Below are 7041 nucleotides of genomic sequence, written 5' to 3' on the forward strand. Positions count from 1 at the left end.
ACAAAATTTTTACATATAATAAAGCGATTTCCAACGCATGAGATAAAAAAGAGATGCTACATAGATATCCTAGTATGGGGTGTCCAAAACACATCATCCTTGCACTCCATCAAGTCCTAGAGACATTTTGCTCCATGCTATAAGCTCCTCTTTTAGCCTTTGAACGGATTGGTGCTTGAACCATGTCTTTGTGAGCTGTACATCAAACATAGAGAGTTAGTGAACCATGTAAATCACTAAAGATAGACCATCACATAAAGTTAAGTGTTTTTTCAATGAAAAACATTTACATACCTAGCTCTTTGATCGTTTGCCAAAGGCCCCAACAATAAGATGCTTCATATAAGCCATAACATAAAACCCACAATCATGGGCATTTGGTTGACGAGGAACCTAAAGACATGCATCAATTTTCAATAGTGAAAAATCATATAAATTGATCTTATCAACATGACAACACATGCGTACAACACTTGAGCCATTGACACACCTCAGGTATTTCTAGTGGTGAAAGTCTTTTTCTCGGTTTTGCCATGAACTCTTTCAAACCCTCGTTCGAACAATTGTGAGATAGAATCTCAAGAACCCTACAAGGAAAGCTCTTAGATCCAACTCTCACCCAATAACCTCTATATTCCTTACCACATACATACCTATAAACACTAGCAAAATAGGTTGTGCCATTAGAATCCGGCAATGAATTGAAGTACATGATAGCATGTGAATCCCATGGAAATTTGTCAAGCTTTTTGAAGTGATTGTTGAAGATGACATAAAAGACCCAATGGTTCCTTAAACAAGACATAAATATGCAACAAATTAAGCATGACAACCAAAGGTACATCACATCACTTTCAAGCTAAAAGAAAATGAATAAAGCATATCTACTAACTATTGGTAGAAAAAGGAACCAATGTTGAGACATATCTAAACCTTTCAAGTAATTCTTGATAACTCCAATGTCTTCATGGTGACGTAGTGTAACATAGTCATAGCATAAACTATCCATGAACCAAACTTTGTCTAAAATCTCTTTTGGCAATGTGTTTTCTATCCAACTATCACTATAAAAAACAAAGACATTGCGTTGAAAACTTACATAATACACGAAACATTTTTGAAAGCATACAAATGAGCTTTAAGCTATGCTTACATCATAAACAAGTTCATTTTTTTTGTGGAAGCTTTGGCATGAGAAATATCTTCAAGCATTTTCATGTCCACTTCCGAAATTATATTAGATCGATGAGATCTAAAGTGAATTGATGATCCACTTTCAAAACTATATGTCAAAGCAAATTCATACATTAACAAATGATAGAGAATGTCAAACCTTTAGAAGATGGTAATATTCACCTTGCTTTTATGGACTCATTGCCATTACTACTACTTGCTTCCAAGTTAATTCCCACGTTGCTTATCACCAAAGAAAGTGGCATGTCGCCTTTGCAAAGAGGAGAGTCACTAATCATTTGGATTTGCTTTGACAAACCAATGGTCACCCGAATTTGAAGTATATTGACAAGATCAAGAGAAGCTAAGTAACATTATCTACTATATGCATGATTTATATTTCTACATGAATAAAGTTTTACACGTTTTCCTCTTTGAATGGACAACGAATTTTCAAGCAAGGAAGCACCTAACGGTACGGGAGTACCCTCTATGAATTTCCTTTTTTTTCCTTACTTCACGGGTGCAAGCAAAGGACCATGACCATCATCCAATGTGAGATTTGGCTACAAGACATGTAACTCATTTAACACCAAATTCAAAATCTGCATCATACCATACAATTAGTCATTTAAATGACGACACTACATGCAACATATCGGAGTACATGCTTGCTCAATGCCAACTTTCTCCTCTACTTTTTTGTCCTCTACATTTTCCTCTTCTTTATGTATTTCTCCACCGGGGTTACGCTTCTAAAAATAGTCGAGAGCGAAAAGCAAAAAAAACTTAATCCTTATAACAAATAAAATGTGATGGTTGACATTCATTTCGAAGCCACCATCGATCCGTTTTTTTATAGCCGCCATGCGTGCATCTTTTGTGCTCATGTAGTCCCCTAATGCATTGGCCATTTCTCTTTCTACAAAAGCTTCTTTCGATCCCTTTTCTAGCTTCTCACTCTTATCGAAAGCATTCCATTTTCGAAGCAAGGACTTCTCCCTATTCAATGCCCCCTTGGCGTGCAATGTGGAGGGTGAACTAGGCCCTATTGCGCCCTGCGTTTTGGATTGCGTGTCTCCCTGCGTTCTCCTCCCCTGCGTTCCTCCCTTTGTTCACCTGCGTGCGTTCTCCTGCGTCAGGTAGGTCCCCAGTGGGCCTGCAGCACCCGGGAATCACCTGGTTTCTAGTGATGATCGGGTCAGCCCTTGCGCGAGCCTGCATCACCCGGGAATCACCACTAGTTCCTCTTGCTCATCGCCTTCGGTGCGTGCAACGATTGATTCCGGGTGCTTCATATGCTGCTTGCAACCTTAGTTCCTTAATTTTTGCTTATGCTTATTACCTTGTTGAAGCATTGCGACTTACGATTGTATCATATGCTCGGAGACCCGTGAAGCAAAGATTGCACTATATGTTTACAACAGCCTAATACCATGCCTTATACTCTCTTATACCCTCAGCTCTGTGCCTAAGCTTTAGGGGGAGGAGCATTCAATTAAGCTTTAGGAAGAGGAGCATTCAATTAAGTGTCCGCTTCAAGAAGCTCACAAACAAAGAATCGCGAGGGATGGAAGATACGAGGCCGCTCTACATCGAAATTGTGCGTGACAATGGGAGAAAAACTCGTCAATGCATTGCAACGGAAGAGTGCTGGGCTAACAAAATATGTTATGAGAAGAGGGTCGACATGATGGAGCACCTTTGAGATGATCATGGCACCGAGTGTGATATCCCGCTACGCAAGGGTGGTCGACCTCGAGGCATGATGAATCGGACTTCGTCAAGGGCAAACACATACAAGAAGCAATCAAAGGTGCGGTTCAAGGATGGCTTATAAGTTCGAGAGAAACAAATCAAAGTTTCTACAAGGGAGGGAGAAGTCCTTGCTTCGAAAATGGAATGCTTTCGATAAGAGTGAGAAGCTAGCAAAGGGGTCGAAAGAAGCTTTTGTAGAAAGAGAAATGGCCAATGCATTAGGGGACTACATGAGCACAAAAGATGCACGCATGGGGGCTATACAAAAACGGATTGATGGTGGCTTCGAAATAAATGTAAGCATATATATCGCAACCATCACATTTTATTTGTTATAAGGATTAAGTTTTTTTTGCTTTTCGCTCTCGACTCTTTTTAGAAGCGTAACCCCGGTGGAAAAATACATAAAGAAGAGGAAAACGTAGAGGACAAAAAAGTAGAGGAGAAAGTTGATATTGAGCAAGCATGTACTCCGGTATGTCGCTTGTAGTGTCGTTATTTAAATGACTAATTGTATGGTATGATGCAGATTTTGAATTTGGTGTTAAATGAGTTTCATGTCTTGTAGCCAAATTTCACATTGGATGATGGTCATGGTCCTTTGCTTGCACCCGTGAAGCAAGGAAAAGAAAGGAAATTCATAGAGGGTACTCCCGTACCGTTAGGTGCTTCCTTGCTTGAAAATTTGTTGTCCATTCAAAGAGGAAAACGGGTAAAACTTTGTTCCTGTAGAAATATAAATCATGCATATAGTGGATAATGTTACTAGGCTTCTCTTGATCTTGTCAATATACTTCAGATTTGGGTGACCATTGGTTCATCAAAGCAAATCCAAATGATTAGTGACTCTCCTCTTTGCAAAGGCGACATGCCACTTTCTTTGGTGATAAGCAACGTGGGAATTAACTTGGAAGCAAGTAGTAGTAATGGCAACGAGTCCATAAAAGCAAGGTGAATATTACCATCTTCTAAAGGTTTGACATTCTCTATCATTTGTTAATGCATGAATTTGCTTTGACATATAGTTTTGAAAGTGGATCATCAATTCACTTTAGATCTCATCGATCTAATATAATTTCGGAAGTGGACATGAAAATGCTTGAAGATATTTCTCATGCCAAAGCTTCCACAAAAAAAATGAACTTGTTTATGATGTAAGCATAGCTTAAAGCTCATTTGTATGCTTTCAAAAATGTTTCGTGTATTATGTAAGTTTTCAACGCAATGTCTTTGTTTTTTATAGTGATAGTTGGATAGAAAACACATTGCCAAAAGAGATTTTAGACAAAGTTTGGTTCATGGATAGTTTATGCTATGACTATGTTACACTATGTCACCATGAAGACATTGGAGTTATCAAGAATTACTTGCAAGGTTTAGATATGTCTCAACATTGGTTCCTTTTTCTACCAATAGTTAGTAGATATGCTTTATTCATCTTCTTTTAGCTTGAAAGTGATGTGATGTACCTTTGGTTGTCATGCTTAATTTGTTGCATATTTATGTCTTGTTTAAGGAACCATTGGGTCTTTTATGTCATCTTCAACAATCACTTCAAAAAGCTTGACAAATTTCCATGGGATTCACATGCTATCATGTACTTCAATTCATTGCCGGATTCTAATGGCACAACCTATTTTGCTAGTGTTTATAGGTATGTATGTGGTAAGGAATATAGAGGTTATTGGGTGAGAGTTGGATCTAAGAGCTTTCCTTGTAGGGTTCTTGAGATTCTATCTCACAATTGTTCGAACGAGGGTTTGAAAGAGTTCATGGCAAAACCGAGAAAAAGACTTTCACCACTAGAAATACCTGAGGTGTGTCAATGGCTCAAGTGTTGTACGTATGTGTTGTCATGTTGATAAGATCAATTTATATGAATTTTCACTATTGAAAATTGATGCATGTCTTTAGGTTCCTCGTCAACCAAAGGCCCATGATTGTGGGTTTTATGTTATGGCTTATATGAAGGATCTTATTGCTGGGGCCTTTGGCAAACGATCAAAGAGCTAGGTATGTAAATGTTTTTCATTGAAAAAACACTTAACTTTATATGATGGTCTATCTTTAGTGATTTACATGGTTCACTAACTCTCTATGTTTGATGTACAGCTCACAAAGACTTGGTTCAAGCACCAATCCGTTCAAAGGTTAAAAGAGGAGCTTATAGCATGGAGCAAAATGTCTCTAGGACTTGATGGAGTGCAAGGATGATGTGTTTTGGACACCCCATACTAGGATATCTATGTAGCATCTCTTTTTTATCTCATGCATTGGAAATAGCTTTATTATATGTAAAAGTTTTGTAATGTAACTTTTGAGATCTTATGAGAGCATAGTGCAATATAATCCATCTTGGTTCCCCAATATGTCTCTCTGTTCATCTACTCTTGCTATTGATTGCCTACCTTTTGTACATATTAAGAGGGATGTCGTTCTTCTCTCCAATATGTCGTGCAATTTGTCTATTTCATGTGTGGTAAGAAATGATGTGTTAAGATGTGAGAAATGATGTGTTATGATGTAAAAAATGATGTGTGAGATGTAAGAAATGATGTGTTAAGATCGATTCTAATTCTCTAAGAGTGACTGAGGTAGGTGCACTTGTTGCCAAAACCTTACGAGTGAAGATTACGCTAGTGCAATAATTGTTGGTGAGAAAAGCGAGAAATGGGGTGATCAACACAAAATGATAGACCAATTATTGTAGGGGTAAAAGGTCCTAATGGTAACGAGGAATTGCTATAAAATATAAGGAGCTGAGTCTTAAACTAAGGTAATGCAAATTACATGACAACGAAGCCTCCATTTGTGATACAAACTAGTCATAAGGGGTGACCCAGGGGTGAACTAAGGGTGCACAAAGGGTGAACTAGGGAGGAAATCTGGGTGATCTAAGGGTGAACTAGGGGTGAACTAAGGACCAAATCAAATTGCAGTAAGGTGAACTAGGGGTAAACTAGGGAGGAAGTCTGAGAATGATTCTTGAGAGGATGGTTTTGGGCCTTGCAGCGGTGAACTAAGGGTGAACTAGGGGTGAACTAGGGACCTAATCTAAGAATGATTCCTGAGAACATGGTTTAGGCCTTTTAGTGGTAAAGTAAGGGTGAACTAGGGATAAACTAGGGACCTAATCTGAGAATGATTCCCGAGAGCATGAGTTTTGGCCCTACAGTGGTGATTAAGGGTGAACTAGGGATGAGCATTGGTTTTGGCCTGAGAATGGTGAACTTAGAGTGAACTAGGGGTAATCTAAGGGTGAACTAAAAGTGAACTAAGGGTGAACTAGGGGTTGATTTGGTGTGAGCACCACAAAAATTCCTAGAGCATACCATATTGCAAACCAAATGTAAATTCATATATTGAGTGGAAGAATATCAAGACAAGTGTAACTAGAAGTGAAATAGATCTATTGATCCGCACGTCTAATAAGGTATACTTTATGTATTGCCACAATCTCTCCACTAAGTTGGTAGTGTCAACATTTCCATAGTTGAATAAACGACCAAACTTGGGCCATCTTGTGCGCCATGGGTAGTCATGTCCACACCAACCATTTGTCAAATACCTCTGCACATTAACATGAGCTGCATAGTGTTGAAGAAGTTCTTGGTAGTGATTCTCAAATTCTAGCTCGTTGAAGGCATGCATAAGTGTTGTGATTGATGAATAAAGATGATCTTGGAGCTCCTTTGGTACCTACATATACAAGAACAATTGGTTATCAAGGTGCATAGAGACCCACACATGCATTGCATTCACAAAGAAGAATCCACAAACCTTTGGAAGAAGATTTTCCACCCATGCTTTCTTTGTGTGGAACCAACACACAATAATGTGGCAAAAACGTTGCTCTGGGGGTCCCATTTCATAAGAATGCCAACAACATTCATCTCCATTGATGACCTCTGAGAATGCTTCAAGCTCTAAAGCAGATTTGTCAATGACAAGGGCGGTAGGTCTAACATTCCCCATTCTAGATAGGATTGTAGATAATGTTATCTCTAGTGCTATCCTCTCATGGTTTGAGCCTGGGTCATTAGAGCACATCATAAACCAAATTGGAATACCCACACCATGTTGGTTTGGCAAGACAACGGCATCTAGTGG

The 7041-nt window shown here is 38.8% G+C and overlaps 2 pseudogenes; one reads left to right on the plus strand and one right to left on the minus strand.

The window, feature by feature from the left end:
• Window positions 1-152: 152 nt before the first annotated feature.
• Window positions 153-1439, minus strand: LOC147426841 (uncharacterized; annotated as a pseudogene).
• A 1304-nt stretch (window positions 1440-2743) lies between these two features.
• Window positions 2744-5224, plus strand: LOC147426842 (uncharacterized; annotated as a pseudogene).
• The last annotated feature ends 1817 nt before the right edge of the window (window positions 5225-7041 follow it).

This window comes from Adiantum capillus-veneris, chromosome 24 (assembly GCF_014529385.1).
Source record: "Adiantum capillus-veneris isolate H3 chromosome 24, ASM1452938v2, whole genome shotgun sequence".
NCBI classification, from domain to species: domain Eukaryota; kingdom Viridiplantae; phylum Streptophyta; class Polypodiopsida; order Polypodiales; family Pteridaceae; genus Adiantum; species Adiantum capillus-veneris.